Consider the following 21,356-nt stretch of genomic DNA (forward strand, 5'->3'; position numbering starts at 1 on the left):
TCATGGAAATTAATTTAGGCTTTTCTCTTAGGACGTTTGTGTTATCTTTTCTAGCATGAAGCCCCATCAGTCGCCTTAAGATAAGAGAGGAGGAGGAAAATAAACTGGAACCAACTAGCTCCACTTCCATGGTCAATTAATATTCAACCTTGGCCCTCGGCACTTCTTTATGGTTGCCCTTGGTACGCTTTTAAAAGCCATCCCTCTTTAAAAAAAGAAAAGAAAGGAAAAGGCTGGGGATGCAGCTCAGTGCTAGAGTGGCCTGGGATTCAGTCCTCAGTGCCAGAAAACAAAAACAAAAGACAAAAGACAAAAATCATGGTTATCATTGGTGCTTTTCTGGACTAAAACCCAGAAAATAGCTTATGCAGTTTTTACAGGTGTCTGATATGATGTGAGTTTTTACTTTCTTTTAATGTCTGGAATTGTTGGAATTTATTCCAGAACCACCTCATCACCGGGAGACATACCTCTATTTAGCTCCTGATTTTGGAAAGCAGAATGTGCCACCCTCTGTGGAGAAGAAAGAGCCCTCCTGCAACTTGCTCAGGCCGCGGTGAGTGGGCCTCCATTCTTTAACAGAATCACATAAGCCCAGCGGCCACTCCGCTGCCCAACACAGTCCTGCAGGGCACTCTGTGTCAGGAAGGCCTGAAACTGTCTAAGAAGGAGACCCTTCCTTTCTCCTGTTTTTGGCATTTTTCTTCTTAAAATCCCGACATTCAGGATTTGCGAGCCCTTAACCTCCTTGTCTTCCTCTTCACCTCATCCCCTCTCTCCTGCCTCAGAGCCTCGTGTTCTTTGGTAGGAGTTTCTCCTGTTCTCTGTGCGCACTGCCCTGGTGATAGCCATCAGCTGCATGTGGCCATTTAAATTTAAACAATTAATATAGAATAGAATGAAAGATCCAGGTCCTCAGGCCCGCTAGTGGCCTTTCAAGTGCTCAGTGGCCCCGTGGTTAGGGGCTCCCATGGGGACATGGCGGATACTGAGCATTTGCATTGGTGTGGCGAGTTCTGTGGGATGGCACTGGTCTAGATGGTCCCCAAGTCCCTGAAGCTCCTCTGCAGGAGGAAGGATGGACTCCTTTGGCACAGAGTTGGCCCTTTCTGACAGTCCTGGCAGGCCATTGTCTTTTGTGCCTCTGACACTTGTCCCTTTGGCTTCATTGCTGAGGGTTCCTGAGGCTGTCACTTTTAAGACATTCCACGTGTTTGGTCTAGGCACTCCTTGGTCGGGTTCCTTTGCTACCCCAAGGAACCACAGATCCTACTGGGGGGCTCGTACTGACTGTTCCTATCTGAATGTTGACCCTTGCAACATGCTGCTTGAAGAAATTAGTGAAGAGAGATCTCTTAGCCCAGGAAAAGCTCTCAAAATATCAAAAAAGAGAGTGATGGAGTTAGAGAGGGAGATTCCACACACCTATGAATTTCTCTTGCTGCATTTTTATTTCCCTACTTCCATGTCAGAGAAAGACTTAGAGGTGGGCAGGAATGCAGTTCCCAAAAGGAGGAGGAGGAAGGAAGGAAGAAGATGAGAAAGAAGATGGAAAAGGGATCTTATCAGAGGGACTCCAGCATTTCCAACCCAGGAAGGACTGTGGAGTCCGTTTGGCCTCAGTCCTTCGCATCACCGATGACATACGACATACCACCATTTCATCTGGCATTTAATACAAATCTTCTGGGGGAAAAAAGAAGAATGAAGAAACTGAAGTCGCATTTAGGTTAAGCAGGTTTTCTAAGGTTACAAAGTCAAGGCCAGGACTAGAAGCCACCCACCTATCCAGGAGTCCCTGCGGGTGCTTCTCTGGCTTCCAGGGTGGCTGAGGAGGAGGGAGAAGGGAGAGGGGGCAAGGGAGGGAGGAGGAGAGTAAAACTGTGCAGTCGCCTCCCCTGTGGGAGAAGAATGAGCAGAATTGAGCAGAAGAATGACTGCGGAGGCTTCAGGACTCAGTGGGCACCACATGGTCTTCCCCATCTCCACTCAAGCTCCCCTGGGCAGGAGAGGGAGCTGCTACCCGCCGCCAAGCAACCTGCGCTAACTCGCCCCAACAGGCTGCATTCCCCGCAGTGACCATGTGGCCCTCGTGAGCTTGGTCCACATCCAAACTGCTTTCTGAAACATCTTGACATTCCTAAGATTTCAGCCACCCTGTATATAAAAACATGTCGACTCAGACTTTGACAAGGATCTTAAACAGAACTCTTAAGCGACTGTGGCCCCCCGCTGGGTCCTAGACAGCCAACAACCTGAGCAGGTTTTTTGAAAACGTTTCACATTCCCTTTTCTTCTAGAAAGCTCTCCAGGTCAAGCACTTTGGCATTGGAGTGTGGAGCTGGAGGTCACCCAGGTCTGATGTCAAATGCCAGCGGCTGCTGCGTTCCAGCAGGGAGGGTGCTCATCCCCCTGGGTGCAGTTTAGAGAGCTACAGCAACACATGAGGAGGAGGTCATTGTTACGGGGACCACGGTGCCTGGGGGACACCTCGTGATCCATGCGTGCCGATCACATGTGGCTCTGAGTGACTCCTCTGGATCTGAATCCTAACGCCCTCACTTTCTAGCTGTGTGATCTCCAGGCAAGTTACTAGATTTCTTCATATCTTAGTTTTCTTATCTGCAACATGGGGATACTAACGGGGACTACCATTAAAGACGCGAGGACAAATTGAGATAATGCACGTACAGTGCTGAACACGGGACCGGCAGCTGATAAACATTAGCTTTCGTTATTATTTCCTAATGTAGTGTGACTTCTTTACGTATGCCTCCGTGTCCTTGGGGGCACCAAGCAAGCTGGCTTAAAGTCCTTGATCAAAACGTCCGCCTAGGGCAGGCAGTATTGGCACCATATTTGCGATAAATGTCCTCACTCCAGCACAGCCTCGGCCGGGCCAAGCGAGGCGAGCATCGGGTTTTATGGGTCTGACTGAAGATGTTTGAAATATCGTAGGAGACTGTCAAAGAATACTTATACCCACTCGGAAAGAGGGCCGTTCTTAATTTTCATCTTTCCTGCAAGTCAGAAAGATATATACTCTCCAAATAATGGCAGTTTCCTCGTCCTGAAGTTATGGCAGCTTGGTGATACAATAAACAGCACCCTGTCAGAAGGACCGCATAAAACATGGCCTGACATTTCTTTAAAAGTAAAAAGAAACACGACTGTGGCAGATGACCTTTCCTCCGAGGGCACAGCTGTTTTGTGTGGTTGGAGGGACCCGTGGTTTCATACTTAGGGGCTACGATATACGACTGGCTTTTCACAAAGTGTTTCCATGAGAAATTACAGTAGGTTCCAAAGGGGAGCGCCGGTTCCTCTGTGTGCACACGCACAGGGCGGGCAGAATCGGTGGCCTCTTGATGTTTTCCAAATGACACCATGGTGGATACTCAGGGTTGGAACATTCTCGGTTGTGTGAAGGGTGAGTGGTCTCAGGACTCCCGAGCGGTCTCCCACTTGCTGGGGGAGTTTAATTATGCACCTCCTGTCAGATTGGTGGGTGAGCGCCCTGGAGGACCCCTGTGCTTACGAGGGGCCGCTCCCAATGCAGTGCTTCTGTGCATCAGGGCTGGAAGTTTCTGGGGAAAATGTGACAGAGTCACTTTGTTTGAGACGGTGGGTGGTTTTCACTTTATCTAAAGCTGTTTACTTCCCTTCTCAGTGCAATTTGTGCAATACGTTAAAGTGTTTGTGAAAATGTATTCAGCCTAAAGAAGAGAATCTCTGATTATGTAGAGATATTTGCTTTTTTTGAATATTGGCTGCAAATATTCAAATGTTGACCATCTGAATATTTTTGATATTCGCTGAGTATTTGTTGGCTCTCCAAATCATCTTTAACAGGTATTTGTGTACTTCATAATGAAATTAAAAAGGACTGTGACATCTCTGTTTAATTTTTTGATCGAGTTCCCCTGGACATCAAGGGTAACGGAAAACATTCCCATTAAGGCCCTGTACCCCTCCCTGCAACCGCTGTCCTCTAAATTAGAATAATAAGCCCTTTGAGAGGGGGGTTTGGCAGCTTCTCCACAGGATGGGGTGGAGTGTGCGCCAATTACTGAGGGGCGGCCGTAGTGCCCGTGTAGAAGCGTGCTCTTTTTGCTCAGGTCCAAGCCCGGCTGCTGACCTTCCAACAACTGGGCATGGAGTGCACGTCCCAGCATGGTGGGGTTTGCCCTAATTTATCTATGGTCTCTCACCTTGTCCCCTGGGCGACCAAAGCTGGGCATATGCAGAATGGCTGGCTTGGTTTAGAAGTACGAGCTGTGGCCTGAAACAGTTGACTTATTGGTAATTAGACCACACTGGTATTGAACCCCTGACCTCAGCCTCATTAGAGCTGCATTCGGGCCAACTGAGTTGACCAGAAACAGATTCAGAACAGTGAGTGATAGAGAGGTCTTGGCGTAGGGTCAAAGGCCTATTTACACTTCGCCATGGTGTAAGTGGATTCTTACTCTCCCATGTTAAAGGAGCAGCAGCAGATGACGTGGCCTGATGGTTAGGGCACTCCCCCTGCTGCCCATACTCGCACGGACTGTGCTGGGCAGCTCCCACTGTCCTTGCCCAGGATCTCCCTGTAGCACAAGGGTTAATCAAAGGAGAGGCAAGGTTCTCCCAGGAATTCCCCTCCCCCCAGTGGCTAATGGCTAATAGTAACAAAAACACCAGGATTAAAGTCCATTGCTTGAGAAAGAGTTCCTTTGAAATGACACTCTTTGATTTAAAAATATCCAAATCTGCAGCGAAGCCCATGGTCAATCATTACTTTGACCCTTTGCTTTTAAGGAGATCTAAAAACCGGTGACAGGTTCTCATTCTACGTAGAAAGGAGATGGCTTTCCCAGGGGACAGGGGGATACACGGAGAGGCAGGAGGCAGAATGGAGGGTTCTGTGTGCCCATCCAGGAGGCTGACTTAAAATAGGGCCCAATTCCCCGGACGGTGACACTAGCCCTGCAAGTCACTGGAAAGAAAAGACGTTCAACAAAGGGAGATTTCTGCTTCAGACCATGCCCAAAGCCCAGATTGGAATGGGAAACTAAAAGTACATTTCTAAAGGATGATTTATTTTTAACAATCTAGGAAAACCTCTGTGGGTGTGCATGAAAGTACAAAAACCATAAAGAAAAAGACGGAGTGATTTGAATCCCTAAAAATTGATCATGAAAATTTAAGTATATATCAAATACTAAATGACATTAAAAGGCAAACTGGGGGGCAGTATTTTTGGTGACAGTGGAAGAGTTAACCCCAAGATGTTAATAAATACATAGGGAAGAGTTCATCAGAGGCATTTAGGGTTCCACAAGAAAATGATGAACTTAATAGAAAAATATCAAGTTACATAAGAAGAAACTAAATGGCCTATAAATACATGAAATATTATTTAAGGTCCCTGTTAAATGTTAAATATTGCACATTTTAAACAACTGAAAGTTAATCTTTCTTCCAAAAAATTGGCAAAGATGAAAATAAAATACTGGCAGCGTTACAGGGAAATTAGCATTTTTATTCTGCTTGTGGTTGTGTGAGTTGCCGTGACTTTTTAAGAGGGTTATTTGACAATGCAGAAGAAAATTCTTATAAATTTTACCCAGAAACTCTACTTTGTAGGCATTAATCTGAAAAAAAACTAATCATGGATATGTGCAAGGATTTTGCTGTTAGAATGTTTACCAAAGCATTTTTATAATTAAATCCCTTACAACAGAGAATGGGTTACCATGTCAGGCTGTATGGTATTTGATGGAACTTCATGCAACCATAACATGTACGAGACATACTTCATAGTTTGGAAAAGCTTTCTCTATTATCATATAAAGAAAAAAGGAGCTTTTAAACTATGATGTTATAAATTACATATGTGTAGAATAAGCTGGTAGGAAAAATATATATCGTAGATATTAAAATTTTGAAAAGGTCTTCTCTAGGTGAAGGAATTATAGGCATTTTAAAAACATCTTCGGCTCAGAGTTTTTTTTTTGTTGTTTGTTTGTTTTTAACAATGAATATATTACTTGGAAAACAAAAGCTAAAGCAATGTTTTTTTGTTTCCAATATCATAGCTGTGAGAGTTTAATCATAGAGATTATACGAAATAAGGTATAAAACAGTTCCTAACAGAGCCCTAGAAAACCAAAGGGCCTTGGTACTAAAGATTTGAACTTGAACCTAAGACTGACTTGGGAGTTCAAGGACTTGTGGCACTCTCTAGCAAAGGGTGACTTCCCTAGTTGGTGTACTCACGGGCAAATGCCGGTGGTCAGGTGGTTCCTGTAGGTGGGTGTTTGGAGTTAGTGGGAGACTTTTCCTGCCGCTGAAGGACACCATGACAGTTCCCTTTTTGTGGCAATAAGGGGTAGAAGATTAGCGGATGAAGAAGGTGTAAGGAAGTGGGCACCATGCTGACACTGTTAGGCTTTGTTTCTGCGCATTGCAAAATCCCCTCCTGAGATGCAACGTTGGGGAATTTGTTAGGGGGTTGGATATTCTGGTGAAGCAGGTAGGGTGGACAAATCCCGCAAAACATGGCTTAATACTGTTAACGTAACTTCCCTTTCAACCTCGGGTTAAATGTCTGGGGAAAATGTGTGACATACACAAATGTTACTTTCCATGATTGATTCAGCTGGCGACGGCTTGGTCCTAATGAAACAAAGGCCAAGGCAATTGGCTGTATCCACATGGGAGCTGTTCGTGTCTCATGGCTCCAAATCTGAGGTGACACCCTTCACCCCTGCACATGGTGGGGATTGGGTGAGAGTGTGGCTCCAATTTAGTGCTTTTCCAACACCCATGCCTTCCCCTCTAACACAATGCCACTGCTCTGAATACACTGCTGGCCAGACTAGTTACATGACAGTCCAATCAATGACATTGTCTCCAGAGCCACACTGCACTCCAAAAGCAAAGGCCACCTCCACAGGTTTCCAGTCATTTCAATTGATACAGGGTGTTGTATCAATAGATTTTCCCAAATACAGCTTGAAATAAACCAGGACCAGGTCACCCGGATTCCTGAGAGTTTGACGAGGATCTTCCACAAGATGAGCCTCAGCCCTTTCTCTACCTCCTGAGTAGTTGGTGATTATGGCCATGTGCATTTTGAAAGGAATCTAGTTTGGAACCTGTCCTTGGATCCCTGGAATCCCCACCTGGGGGAATCCATCGTTTCTGAGCCTTTCATTCTGAGCTCCATCCTATGAACCACTTAGAATTACTCCCATGCCCTTTCCTTCTCTGGGTGGTTGTGAGTCGTAGATTTTCACCTCAAGCCAGCCTTGTTCATGGGCTTGCATGCCTGGGAGAGGTATCAAAGTTGCTGACAGAATCTAGTGAAGCCTCAGAAATTCCTTAGAAGTTCCCTGGGACACAGCCCCCCAGTTGTCCCCACTCTCTTTCCTTCCTCTGTCTTCATCTTGGCTTTATTCTTTAGAAAGACTCCTCTGCCGGGTACCAGCATCCCCAAATGCACTTGGCAAACACCACAGGATGCACCTTCTCCAGAATGTTTATAGTAATGCAAGAAAAGGACTCTCCTCTGTCTAACTCTTGGAACAAATACTGTTCACTGAGGGATTAAAGTACTAAGATTGACCTGCCCAGGGGTGTCCACGTGTCCACCCTGGTAGCTTGGGTGTGCATGCTGGGGAAGGGGGAGCAGGGAAATTGTATAAACAAACAAACCAACAAAAGTGTAGAGACAAAGAATAATAGTTACTGTAGCTCTCCTTGACCCTCCAGTTCTGAGCAAAGGAACCCCAGACTCTTCCAAAGGAGTTTAGAGGAGAAAAGAAGTCTCTTCCCAACAAATTAAATTTGGAATTTAACTTTTACATTGTCACAAGAAGTATCATCTAGGAACCTCTTCAATATGAGGAAACTGACAGAGTGAATTGTTCAAGATGCCCACTTGGCGGGTAATTGACCAAAAGCCAAGCCTCCTAATCCCACATGGATGATTTTCTCTTGTTGGCCTGGCTTTTACAGATTTGCTATCAAAGTCATTACTGACATTAATGGTTGGACTTGCAAGTAGTGGATGAGATGTTTTAAGGATGGTCTTCAAACCCCATTGCTGCGCTAACCTTCTTCCCCTGCTCGGCCTGCAGGTACATCTGCCTTTAGGGACGACAGTGAGGCTGGTCAGCTACGGACCTGGGACTCACAGTGCAAATCCTCCTTGTTTTGACCATGTAGGCTTCTTGGGGCCTGTGCCCCGGCATCTGGTCAGGGGAAAGGAAGGGAGAGATACAAGCTCTAGTCCAGTCTGGGGCTCTGCTTCCACTTCAGATGCAGAGAGCAACAAGGGAATATCGCTTCCATCCTAACAATGAGCAAAACTGGGCAATCTACAGAAACATAACTTTTTTAGGGGCATCCATTGAGGATCAGAGGTCATGAGGCTACTGAGCTGAATTCTGGGGTGGGAGGGGTAGAGAACCCTTCCAGGGACATATAGGATGCACAAACTGTTAGGCTTTTGCAGAGCATGGGAAGAACAGGTGGAAACCATAAGCAACTACAATCTTAGCAAATTCTCACAGACCAAGTGCAGGCTAAGGTTCCTTGTTAGTTATCTGACTCTTTACATTGTGCTGGGACTGAGCAGGGTAGGGGCTTTTTAAAAGTGGTCAGACTGGTTTTGATCCTGTTCCTTCTAGAGTACTAGGAGGTAGGTGCCTTGGTTATCTAGTGCTGTGTAACAAAGCACCCCAAAACTCAGCAGCCTAAAACAAATATGTGCTGTTCTATAGTTTCTGTGAGTTGGGCCTCCTCACACGGCTTAGCAGGGGCCTCTGGCTCAAGCCTCACATGTAGCAATCAAGGCACAGTCTGTGGCTGAAGCCCCCTCCATGCTCACCACACAAAGGACTGCCAGCCACAGGGAGCAACAAGAGTCAGAATACAGAGTCAGAATCAATCAGGTCTGAAATTACCCACTCTACTGCCCCATGGTCTTCTTCTCCTGGTAGCTTATGGAGATGCTATGCACTTATTATAGACAGTGTCTTTTTAGGTGTACAACTTGATGATTTTTAGTGTTTTTATAGGGCCCTCTCCAGAGGGCAGCTTGCAGTGTGGCAGCTGGCATCGAGCAACTCAGAAAGCCCCCGCTGTTACCTAGTCTCAGGGTGGCATCCCATACGTGGCTATGTTCTGGCCATTAGAAGTGGGTCTCTAGGTGCCTAGTGGGTCTCTAGGTGCCACCTGCACACCCAAGGGAAGGGTTACACAGGGCACACACTTGGGGGCAGGGTCTCTGGGGCCTTAGGGACTGCCTACCACTGTGGGGAAGGCTCCCTGGGGACCCAGCCCTATCACCCCTCAGGGCCGTGGGGGAACAGGGGGTGAGGAGTGCTTCTGTGCCATGCTTCTCAAGGATTGGAGCCTTGACAGAGCAGCCTGAGCTGGCCACCATCAAGGATGTGAGACGCAGTGTTAGCACAGGAGGACCGTGTGGTAAGAGTGACCAAACGGAAGGAAACAAACGTCTGTTGCACATGGTGTGCTGCGTCATTGAATTCCCAAAACACACCTGCATTGAAAGTATCAGCCCCAACTTACAGGTGAAAAAATCAAGGGCCCAGAATGGTTGAGTATCCTTCTTAAGATTATATAGGTATCGTGATGGTCGCACAGCTCTATAAAAACACTAAAAACCATCAAGTTGTACACCTATAAAGACGCTATCTATAAGGGCATAGCATCTCCATAAGCTACCAGGAGAAGACTGTGGGGCAGTAGAGTGGGTAATTTCAGACCTGAATGATTCTGACTCTGCATTAGTCTGCTCAGACTGCCGCGAGAAAACTCACTGATGAGACGGCGTCTGAGGTCAAGGTGTCAGCAGGGCTGGTTTCTTTGAGGCCTCTACCCTTGGCTGACAGATGGAGGCCTTCTCCACCCTGGCCCCACACGGTCTTCCCTCCGTGTGTGTCTGGGTCCTAATCTCTTCTTATAAGGACTTCTACTGGTTTCATTTGAACTTTGCCACCTCTTAAAGACTTTCTCTTCCAGTGTGGTCACAGTCTGAGGTACTAGGGGTTAGAACTTTCAGTCCACAGCAGACTTCAAAGCCGAGGCTCTTTTATGTACTCTTTTAGACAATTAGAAGTCTGTTGTGCTTTCCATGAGACCTACTGATAAACATCAATATATAAAAAAAGGACTCTTAGCCTGGCTGTATTAGTAGAGTATGTGCTTTTATTCTGGTAGAACCATGTTGGGAACAGTTCTTATTCTTACAGAAAAGTATTTGCAAATGGTAACAGTTTAAAATAAATAGCTTGTCTTGCACTCTCTGGATACTCTTCAAATACATTGATGCAGAGTCCAAGAGAGAAATAGTTGGATTAAAAAAAAAACAACAACTTAGGTTGAATTACTACCAATATTTAACATCTGTTAGCATTCTTTATCACTAAGAGATAAGCAGAGTAAAGAGCATCCAAAAGTGTACAATAAATGGCAGTGCAATTTGTATTGTGATGTTATCATGAGTCTCCTCATCTCTCTTCTGGGCGCCACACAACTGACACGTGCAGGGAGAGAGGATGTCTCCTTGGCCTGTGGGTGGCTACCTCTTCTTCCCTGGCCTTCCGTTGGTGTCACATCGAACCATCAGCCCACGCTGAAATACTGTCCACCTACAATGTTACAGGAGGAGTCTTGCAATGGCCCAGGTTTGCCAAAACAAATGCAAAAACAAATCATCAAAAAAACAGAGGTCAACTTTTTGGTGTTCTAGTGAACAAAATTTTGACATGTAAGACATTTGATAGTGTATCTAACTTTTTCTTAAAGGCCAAATTAATTTTTAAAGATACCTAAATGCTTGCGGAGCCCCCCTACAACCTCAACTCCAGGTGGTACAGTCTGAAACTACCTGCAGTGTGTCTGGGGTGCCCCAAGCCCTCCGTGGCCTGGACTACTGGCCAGAGCAGCCGACTGGTGGTTAGCCAGGCAGGCCCAGGTCCTTTGGCTTTACCAGCTGCAGGAACCAGAACATGGGAGACCCTCTGAAGGAGTGGCCAGGGTGTGCTTGGCGGGAAAGTGCAGGACAATTAGAACTGAACAGCTACCTGGGCTAACTAACCCACAGACTGAGAGGGCGATAGAGAATCTCTCTTATCTGCCCTTCAGATCAAGCACAAGCCTCAGCATTCCCAGGAAGAATGAGTGTCACTTAAAACTGCTGTTTTGTCTGCTTCCTCCCTCAATTAGAGAAGCTTTGTGGCACTGAGACCAAATGAGTCAATAAAGAGGGCTTATTTACCATTTGGCACTCACACGGAGCCGGCTCTGCCCACTCTCTCCCTGGTTCTCATTTATTCCCTCTCCATAGCCTTCTTCCCCATCTTTTAAACCAATTAAGGGGACTGTAGATTTGGCCCGAGCGCCACAAAAGCTGTTCTTTTGGAGTATTGAGTTTTTCAGTCAACAAGGAGAGGCCCGCCAAGATCCCTTTATCTCAAAGACAAACAAAGGCAGCTAATGAGGGAGGTGGGAGGACCCGGGGAAGGAGAGGGGACATTCTGGAAGCTTTAGCAATTCTTTGGAGGAGATAACTTGATTTTATGCAGACTGGATTTTATGCCCTGGATCTTTTCAGCCAAGAAGCTCACTACCATGCAGCCATAGGTCCACTGGATGGCGACAGAGAGCCACCGATTTCCAGGTCCTTGCCCTCCTTGTTGCTGAAGTTGAAAATCCCCTGCTCATTCGGAGAAACAATACCAAGAGTTCTACCCAAGAGGTGTCTATCCCCCCTTCCCACCCTTTTACCCTTATCTCGTGTCTTCGCATCCAACTGTGGCCACATTTGTAGCTTTCAATGATGAGGAACATAAGTTTGCATACATACAGCTGGTATCTATGGGTTCCCCATCCTCAGGGTCAACCAAGGATGGAAAATATTTGAAAAATAACTGTATTTGTACTGAACACGTATAGATATTCTTCCTTGTCATTATTCCCTAAATAATATGGTTATAGTATTTATATAGCACTAACAGTGTATTAAGAACTATAAATAAGCTAGATAGAATTTAACATATTTGGGAAGTTGTACTCAGGTTATATACAAATACTATGGCATTTTATGTAAAGAACATGAGCATCCGCACACAGATTTGGGTGTCAAGGGATCCTGAAACCAGTCTCCCTTGGATAGCAAGGGCCACTTCTGTCTCTCTCGTTTTAATCTCCCGAGGAAACTGGCTCACAACATTTTGCCTTCTTTATTTTAGGCAAGGAATGTGTTGCTCTTTGAAAAAGATCTTTTTAAATTGAGAAGAACTAAGTAGCCACCCTTGCTGGGTATGAAATCATTTGTCCAAAGGTCTCTGTCAGACTCGGGGCTGAGTGTCCTGCCCCGGGGATGACATCATCTCCTGACCCGGTGTGACCTGCGGCGGCAACAGGAGGTCTTGTGGGTGGTAGGAGAGAGGAGCAAAGAAGCTCAGTGGCTTCCTGCACACGGGAGGGAAACCTGGGTCACACAGGGAACACCAGGGCCCACGGGAGTGGATGTTCTCCTGGGACTTAACCGATGGTGTTGTTCTAAAGACAAATTCCTGAGGAGTATTTGGGGCAAGATACAGAACAGGGATGTCTTTCAGCCACATTGCAAATTTGAAAGAGCCAGACGTCTTTTTGACTTTGCATTCAGCCTGGGCCAGCTTGCCTGACGTTGGAAAGGCAAAAGGGGGAAAGGGAATTAAAGAAGGAAGAGAGGAGAGGAGAGGGATAGAGGAGCCGAGGGATGATGGGTTGTCTTCATGATGCGAGTTGCCCTCCAATGCTTGAAAGACAACCCTAGTTGGAACCTCTGCCCCATGTCCCCGGCCATCTACCCAGGTTGTGTGTAGGACACAGCGAGAGCCAGATTCTGACCACGGGAAGTCAAGAGGGCCACGGGCTGCTGGGTGAGGTCCCCTGGCTGGCTGGGTGGGGTCCCCTGGCTGTTGGATGTGCAGCCTGAGAAGCCCCTGCCTGGGGCTTGGCGTGGGAATGCAGGACACCCACACCAGGGTCTGCTCCGCAGAGAACTTGAGCAGGATTTCACCAGGTTCCCTGGGATCCTGACACCATGCCATCCTGTGTCACCTGCTGATCCACTGCCACCTGGAGCTGTGTGGGAGGGAGGGGCGTGGGGCCAGCTGCAAAGGGCAGCATGGCCTGAGGAGGCAACTTGGGGAGCCAGAGCGGAGCAGAGTGGCCAGCCCGGGCTTGAGGTGTGAAGGCGGCGGCATGGACATTCAAGTGGCAGTGTCCCCATCAGCTGGACAGGGCCAGAAGTCAAAGTCAAGGAAGGGGACGTCGTTGGAGTAGAATTGAATGTAACCTCACTGAATCAAATAACGTCACTTGGTGTTTACCTAGTCTTCCGTAAGTGGGGAAAAAGGCACACTCATACACTGCTGGTGGGACTGCAATTGGTGCAGCCCAATATGGAAAGCAGTATGGAGAGTCCTTGGAAAACTGGGAATGGAACCACCATCTGACCCAGCTGTCCCTCTCCTCAGTCTATACCAAAGGACTTAAAAACAGCATACTACAGGGACACAGCCACATCAATGTGGCACAATTCACAATAGCTAAACTGTGGAGCCAACCTAGATGAACTTCAGTAGATGGATGGATAAAAAAATGTGGCATATATACACAATGGAATATTACTCAGCAATAAAAGAGAATAAAATCATGGCATTTGCAGTAAATGGATGGCGTTGGAGAATATAAGTGAATATAAGTGAAATCAAATATAAGTGAAATCAGCTAATCCCAAAAGAAAACAAATGGCGAGTGTTTTCTCTGATATAAGGAGGTTGATTCATAGTGGGGTAGGGAGGGGGACCATGGGAGGGACAGATAAACTCTAGATAGGGCAGAGGGGTGGGAGGGGAAGGGAGGGGACACAGGGTTAGAAGTGATGATGGAATGTGATGGACATTATTATCCAAAGTACATGTATGAAGACACGAATTGGGGACACTGTCACTTTGTATACAACCAGATATATGAAGAATTGTTCTCTATAGGTGTAATAAAAATTGTAATGCATTCTGCTGTCATATATAAAATTTTTTTTTTAAAAAAAGAAGAGAGGAGGGAGGGAAGGAAGGGGCACAGGGGTGGAAATGATGGTGGAATGAGATGGACATCATTACCCTGAGTACATGTATGAAGACACGAATGGTGTGAAAATACTTTGTGTACAATCAGTGACTTGAAAAATTGTGCTCTATATGTGTAAGGAAATGAATTGAATTCTGCCATCATGTATAACAAATTAGAATAAATAATTTAATAATAATAAAAATAAATAATTTAATAATATTAAGAAAGAAGCAAAAGAGGGACATTCTTAGCTTAGAGCAGGCTAAAGAGACAGGAGTGGACACATCTCTGGAGAGATGACAGAATTCGCTTCTGCTTTTGGATGAAATAGGAAATTGTGTGTTTAAAAGCCACATACCAATTTATTTGGCTGAAGCAGTTCAGATTTGCTGACTGGGTTGTGGCCAAGTCACTGATTTGAACTGTGTTTCCCAGGCTATTTGAGGTTTCTGACTTGACCATCCAATGGTTTTTGTTTGCTTCAACACTCAGCAAAAATAATACTCTATATTTGTAGAAGACTTAACAAGTTTTAGAGCATGAGCACAGCTGTTTGATTTACACAGCAATTATGCTGAAGGGAGGGCACTATTAGCATTCTTGCTTCACCAAGTGCAGATGTTTTGGCCCAGAAAGAGCAGGGTGACACTTCAAAGTCACCTGTAAGGTGTTCAGAGTGGGCAGAAGTCAGGTTTCTCGTCCCCAATCTAACGTTCATTTTACTTTTGAGCTTGATGGTTGTTTTTAATTTATTTATTTTACAGGATATCTTCTTCATGCTTATAAGCTGATTTATTAAGTGTTTCTTACTTTGATTTTATTTTTTTAGCTTCATAGTGATTCTTGACTCCCCTTATCAGGTGACCCAAGGGTGACATGAGAAGAAGTGTCATAGTGTCCCCTTACCGTCCTTGGCTGCATGAGTGGCAGGGTACAGTCAGGGAATGGGGAGACCTTAGGGCAGGAGGGGAGATGGAGCGCTGTGGCCCAATCTGCCTTCCCAGAGCTGCAGAGAGCCCCTTGACACTCACCGTCCTGGCCAGTACTCACCCCCTTCCTTCTATGACAATCATTTCATGTGTGTGAGAGGCAGTTTATAATCCTTCTTGAGCAGTGGAGTGTGATTTCTCAAAGCCAGAACGTTCTGCCTGGTGCTTCGGAGGAGTCAGTTTTGAAGACAAGCACATACCCAGCGTTTCTACCCTGAAGGATTCGATGGGTACCTTTTGATAATTCTTAGCCTAATGAGTTTGGGAAGTCTCCTAAGCCATGGAATGGCATCGGCAGGGGTGGAGGGGTTCTTAAACTCTCCTCCAAGTTAGCCACTTTTTGGTTGCTTTCCTTGTTCTAAATCACCCAGATACCCAGCGGGACTGAGAACCGGCCCCCACGGAACCTCCAGCAGCAAGACTTCATTAGGCTCTCCCTCGTTTAATCTTCTCATGCAAAATATTCTCACACTGGGTCCCTTGGCAAACGCCCTGAACAAGTTTCATTTCAATAATATTGCTTTGTATTTATATGACCTCTATATCTAAGGAGCTTAAAAACACTTATGGCCCATGCTTCATTACTCAGTTTAACCAAAAGGAAAGGCAGCCCACTTCATATTAACAAATTCAAGCTCTCCCTTTGGGGACATTTAATAATAACAGCACTCTGACAGTAGGGCACCGTTCTCTTCCTAGGAGCTCAGAGCCATTTAGACAATGAGACGAAGAACAGATAAAACAAGCGCTCCACCTAAGGTAGCACCGTACAATGGGAGCAGCGTGGACATCAGAGGCAGAACTTGAGAATTCCGTGCACACTGACTGCAAGTCTGAAGAAGGGGAGTTAACGGGAGGAAAGGAAAGTGACTTCCTTTATTGTTCCTTGTCACAAATCTGAGGTCTGTCTGTCTCCTTCCCTCCTCCTTCCCCCCCACCCCGCCCCCCTCTCTCTCTTCCTTTCTGTGGAAAGGCAGAGTCTCCCACCCCTGCCTCTGCTTCCAGAGGTGAGGAGTATTCTTTATCTTTACTTTCTGGCTGGCTCTCCAAGATGTTGACAGACATAGAGCAGGATGCCGTCTCTGGTCAAGTCCCAATTAACCCAGGGCTCAGGGTTGATGATGTGGGGGATGCTGCTGTGTAGTGGGCCCTTCCCATCTCAATGCTCACTAGGTCTGCAGAGCCTGGTGGGCCCTCTCTTGAGGGAGTCTGGCTCTTTGAGAACCATCTCTTAGTTCTCAGGCCTGCAGATGTATAAAGGTTCACCCACCCATGTTCTAGTGTCCAGATGTTAGCCAGACTCTAGAGGACCCCCGCTGTGCGTTGACATTCGCCTGTCCCTCAGCTCCACTTCTCTTGTCCCTTAAACCTGTTCTTCCAGAATCCTGGCCTGGTGACTCCTCAGTCACAAGGGTGCACACTGCTCCTTGGAGTGCCACAGTCCCTGCACACTGCCAGTCCCCATTTTCTGTCCTTGGAATCTCTCTTGACATTCCTCCTGGGAAAACTCAGGGTGCAGTTTGGGAGAGGCAGAACTTTCGACTGCCCTTTCTTTTAAAACTGCCTTCCAAGACCTGATCTCACACCCCTGCACCCTGTAGCTGCACATCTCCTATATTTGTTAAGGTTGGGGGACATAGTGAGTTCTCAGTGTCTAACATTCTAATGCTCCCAAGAGAAACTTGTTTTCCTAGTTCCCTTAAAAACGTGAACTGGTGCCTCAAACAGAGACCAGCACAGACCTCCTCAGGGCGGCACAGAATAACTGGCTACTCTGAGAATCTCGTTTTTCTTGCTCCACAGAATCTGATTGAAGCGGAAGGGAAATAGAAGCTGAAGGATCTGCCATCTAGAGACTCCAGGCTTCTCTGAGCAAATATTCCATAGTAGGGGACCTCTGGCTTCTTGGCATAGATACGGCAACTTGAACTTGGCCCCCATAAGGGTGCATATGCTGTTCCAAGTCAGGATTGCACACAGCAACTGACCATACTGTGCACGGGGCAAATATTTATGGGACAATAAATGTGAGCGAAGCATGTTTGTGTTCTGTGCCTAACTGGCGATGGAACACGCAGATCGACTGATTTCCTCCATCCCCGTAGGAGGAGCTGTGGCCCGTGTCCTCTCGGATCTGCCTTAGAGTGCTGGCCCTTCAAGCCTAGGACAAGAGATGGGGCTGGGGCAAGGGGATGCCCTCAACTGATTTAGGACTCAGGCTTTGGGAAGAGCACAGGGCCCGGCGGTGCTGCTGTGTGTGACCCAGGTGGACCATGACTTCAGATTCCCCCTGTATAAGCGGAGTATCTTTGCTACTTGGGATAGGGATTATCCTGTGAATCAAGCTTTTCGTAGACCTCTGCAAGAACAAAGAAGAAAGTGAACATGATATGACCAATGCTTTCGGCAAATAGAAGCAGGGGAAATCGCTCCGGGACAATAAACTTCTCTGTTTGGGACGTCAATCTCACTGGGAATTTTCAGACAAATCATTCAGAAAATACACTCAATCACGCAACAGTAGTAGATACCATGTGATCATTCCAACATGACCGCAACGCACTGAATAGTTATTGCTTCTTTATTTTTAAATAGCCCATAGGCAGAACAACAACAACAAAAAAAAACAACTCAAGAAACAAATTCCAAAGGTTAGATTTTAGAAATCCTGCTGTTAGTAACTGTCACACAAGTGTCTTAGCAGAGGGGCAGATAACTGTAGTCAAAGAAATATTAGTATCCAAGGATAATTTGCGCACTTGTCAGTATAAATTTTTAAATGAAACAGAAAGCCGGGGCTGCGTTTCTTTTCGTTAAAGCAACCTCCTGTGCTTCCCCGGCCTGCTCGCTATTGTTATGTGGCGGGTAGATTTCACATTCCTTCTGCATTATTGTAACAGACAAGTCTAAGACACTGTCTAATGTTAATTCTACACACTGCTGCCAATTATAATCAGAGCTAGTCAAAATAAACAAATTAAACAAATAAACATGTCAAAACATCTCTGATTTAGGGAAAATAAGCCAAGTCTGAACTCTTGCAGTGTTTCGGCATAAATGATGGGCTGTGGGTTGTAAAACGCTCCATAACATTTTTTCACCTTTGCTAGGGGGAAGGTGGGTCAGTTTAGAATTACGGCCCAGCTCAACTTTGAGAAAGGGGTCTGCGACGGAGACCAAATCAAACCCAAATGTTGCTGGCTTCACCTCGGGCAGTAATGATCTGCTGCATGCTCTAAATGCCTTACAAAGAAAGAAGGAAAGAAAGAAAAAAGCAGTTGATTCTTTGCTGACGTGATGCCAGAACCCCTAAATCACTGGAGAGGTTGATGGCAACGCAGGTGAGCGTAGACCCCAGGCGGATGCACATTTCCATCTGAAACAAACTGTCACCGTGACATTTCCCAATCAGCACGTTGAAAATACCCGGCAATTAAGTTAGAAAGCTCTGTTGGCTTCAAGAGGGAGTATGAGACATGACTTTGCTACTCAAGTAGAAAATCTTGGCTAGAGGTAAGCGCAAATGATGAGGGGTCTGGGGTCAAAGGTATGTGCGTGAGTGTGTGTGTGTGTGTGTGTGTGTGTGTGTGTGTGGTATGTTAACCTATAAAAATATGGAGAGAGGTTAGGGGAGAAGGCTGTCATTCTGGCAGGTGGTTCTTGTAAAAAGGTGATCTCTTGAAGTTCAAGAAATTTTAAAATTATCTACACCCAGCCTTGGCAGCAAGCCACGGAGCAAGTGACGGGTACCTGCTCCTGGGCATTCTTCTTTCAACCAGTACCAACCCAGTGCCATCTCTCTGCCAGGCGCCAGGCAACCAAGAGGGGAGCCATGCTGTCAGGACCTCCTTGTTTCCCATTGGGAAGTTGCAAGGTGGGGTTGGGGACAGGCCCGTTGGTGATGGGCAGTGCAGGGAGAGTGGCCCCCAGGTGTCTTGCGGTTCCAATTGCACCTCTCACCGAGGGAGTGGAATTCGGGAAGGTGCTGCTCCATGCACAGAGAGGGGCTTTGCAAAGGACAGAGAGGGTGACATCCCTACCTCCAGAAGACGGAGGACTCGGTTCCTTCTCTGTCTCCCATGGCTGTTATTTTTAACGTGTGCTGTGCTTGGAAGGGACTGGGGTGGGGGTGGAACACACTGTGCCTTTGAAAGGCTGTTTTCCGAGGACAGTATATAGAATCTCGGTTATTAACAACCTCTCACAAGACAGTTATTTTTGGAGTGGCCTCTTAGGAGGCAACCTCTTGGAAGTGAACTCATTTATTTTGCGTCTCACTGTCCTGCCATTTCCTGCAGAGAGAGGGGAAAAGCGAAACCACATGTTTTGAGGAGCGAATGGAGGAAATCCCTCCGAAGACAAATGACGACTCCTCTCCCCTGGCAATTAGTCAAACCTGGGCTGCAGGCCAGCCCAGGTGTTCCCGACTGTGTATAAATTTGCCAAAGAACAATGAAAATAGCAGCTGATTGTGCTGACAGATTCTTCTGGTAATTTCCTGTTGTTTGGCATCTTCAGGTTACTTTCCCACAATTATAGCTGCTGATGAAGACGGGGGCCCTTCGAAGTAATTTTCTGACTCTCCCCTTGCCCCTTTCTGTCATCCTACCAACAAGCAGCCTCTTAGCCCCAACTTAAAAGAAACGAAACAATCAAAATCTGAAGCCGAGTTAGAAAAACATTTCAGAGAAGTGGACCTTTTTTCTCTACACCCCCCCTTGCCCAGATGTTTGAATTTAATCCCCTTGCAAAATACATATTTTAATGAGTCTGAATTTAAAAGAGGAAGAAAAAAAAATGATTTGCACCTGTGTCCTATAGAGTTTCTTGGCAACCGTGAGCTGGGTTTCGGGTTCCTTCTGATTTTCCAACTTACAAGTTGGAAGGGTTCCTTGTGTTGTCCACTAGTATCTAATCTCAGGGAAGCTGGGTCAGTTGGTGCTGCCACTGAGAGAGACTGGACTCAGATTGTGCCCTGGCCAGAGCTTGGGCTCACTTGGATGTGGTCCCTTGTGGACGGGAGTGCCTTTGCTCAGTTATGGCTCCCCATTCCTTCTTTGGTTTAAGAAAAACGGAGCTACTATTACGTGTGGGTGGACGTCGTACTTGCACCCAGAGCATTTGGGGGTGAAGTGGAAATGAAGGGAATTGCACAATTTTCTCAAATCTCCGCATGATCCAATCTGTCAGGAAGCTGTGCATACTTTCCCGGTTACAGCAACTATGTAAAAGTTTTTTTTATTTCTTTTTTTTTTTTTTCTGGAGGGGGTGGGAAGCCGGAGTTGTTGCTGAGACGCTGCCAAGGGACGGGTTTCTTTCTCTCGGCTTCTCCCTTCCCTGGCCCCTCAACCCCCAGAGGAGAGAGCCAATGCTCTCTGCAATGTGGGTTTGCAAAAGAGCTGCTGAGGATATATTAGACGGCAGCATAATGTATTGAACTTTTCTAAACAGGGTTCTGCGTCCCCTATTAATCAGGACTTCTAGTCAGGAGAATTGCAAAAGAAATAAAAAATTCCAGGATAATCCACAGCCTTTGAGAGGAGGGCAAATCTCAGAACCTGTCACATCTAAAAAATGTTTTTGAGATTGGCCTTGACTAACTGGTCGGTCTCCTCAGTTCTGCATACATTTTTCGTAGAAGACTATTTCTTTCTGTGTTTAGGTGAGAAATGTGGAAAAGAAAAAACTCATCGAACAGACGTGAAGTCTGAAAGCAAATGGAAGATATTTTTCTAGATCCCTGGACCACTTAAGAATAACAACAAAACATCCAGGTGATGGTAGGATTGGAGAAAGTTTGAAATGACACATGACATAGAAATGTGCTGGTTGTTTGCAAGCTGTCAATCACCCTCCCACCCTCATACACATACTCAATTAGCATATGCTTGGGGGTGTTGATAAAAGAACTAATTACAGTTCTAGAAAAATGCCTTTAATTTATGTCATTTGTTATGCACTTCATCAAGAAAGCCATTCATTCATTCGTTTTTAATTAATTAATTTATTCATTAATTTACTTACCATTTGTTGAACACCCTCCATGTGCTGAACTGTTCAAAGAATTTTTTTTTTAAATTTCTACTGTTGATCACAATCGAATCTGCTCTCTCCCTTTGCAAAGCCCTACCCACCTGAAGTCAAGTAGGACCTTCTCCCTGCAATCTTCCTTACTTTGTATTCTAGTTCTTATTAATCTTAATTTTCTCCAACTAGCATAGCACACAT

The 21,356-nt window shown here is 46.0% G+C and overlaps 1 long non-coding RNA gene across 1 annotated transcript; it reads left to right on the forward strand.

Moving 5' to 3' along the window:
* Positions 1–444: 444 nt before the first annotated feature.
* Positions 445–18,636, forward strand: LOC124094866 (uncharacterized). The gene is made up of 3 exons (XR_006852356.2): positions 445–556; positions 15,828–16,030; positions 16,932–18,636. It is a non-coding gene; the product is annotated as an uncharacterized LOC124094866 (long non-coding RNA).
* The last annotated feature ends 2,720 nt before the right edge of the window (positions 18,637–21,356 follow it).

The sequence above is a fragment of the Marmota monax genome, unplaced genomic scaffold, assembly GCF_021218885.2.
Source record: "Marmota monax isolate L192 unplaced genomic scaffold, Marmota_monax_Labrador192_F-V1.1 WCK01_AAM20220418_F8-fsc00040, whole genome shotgun sequence".
Lineage (NCBI taxonomy): Eukaryota > Metazoa > Chordata > Mammalia > Rodentia > Sciuridae > Marmota > Marmota monax.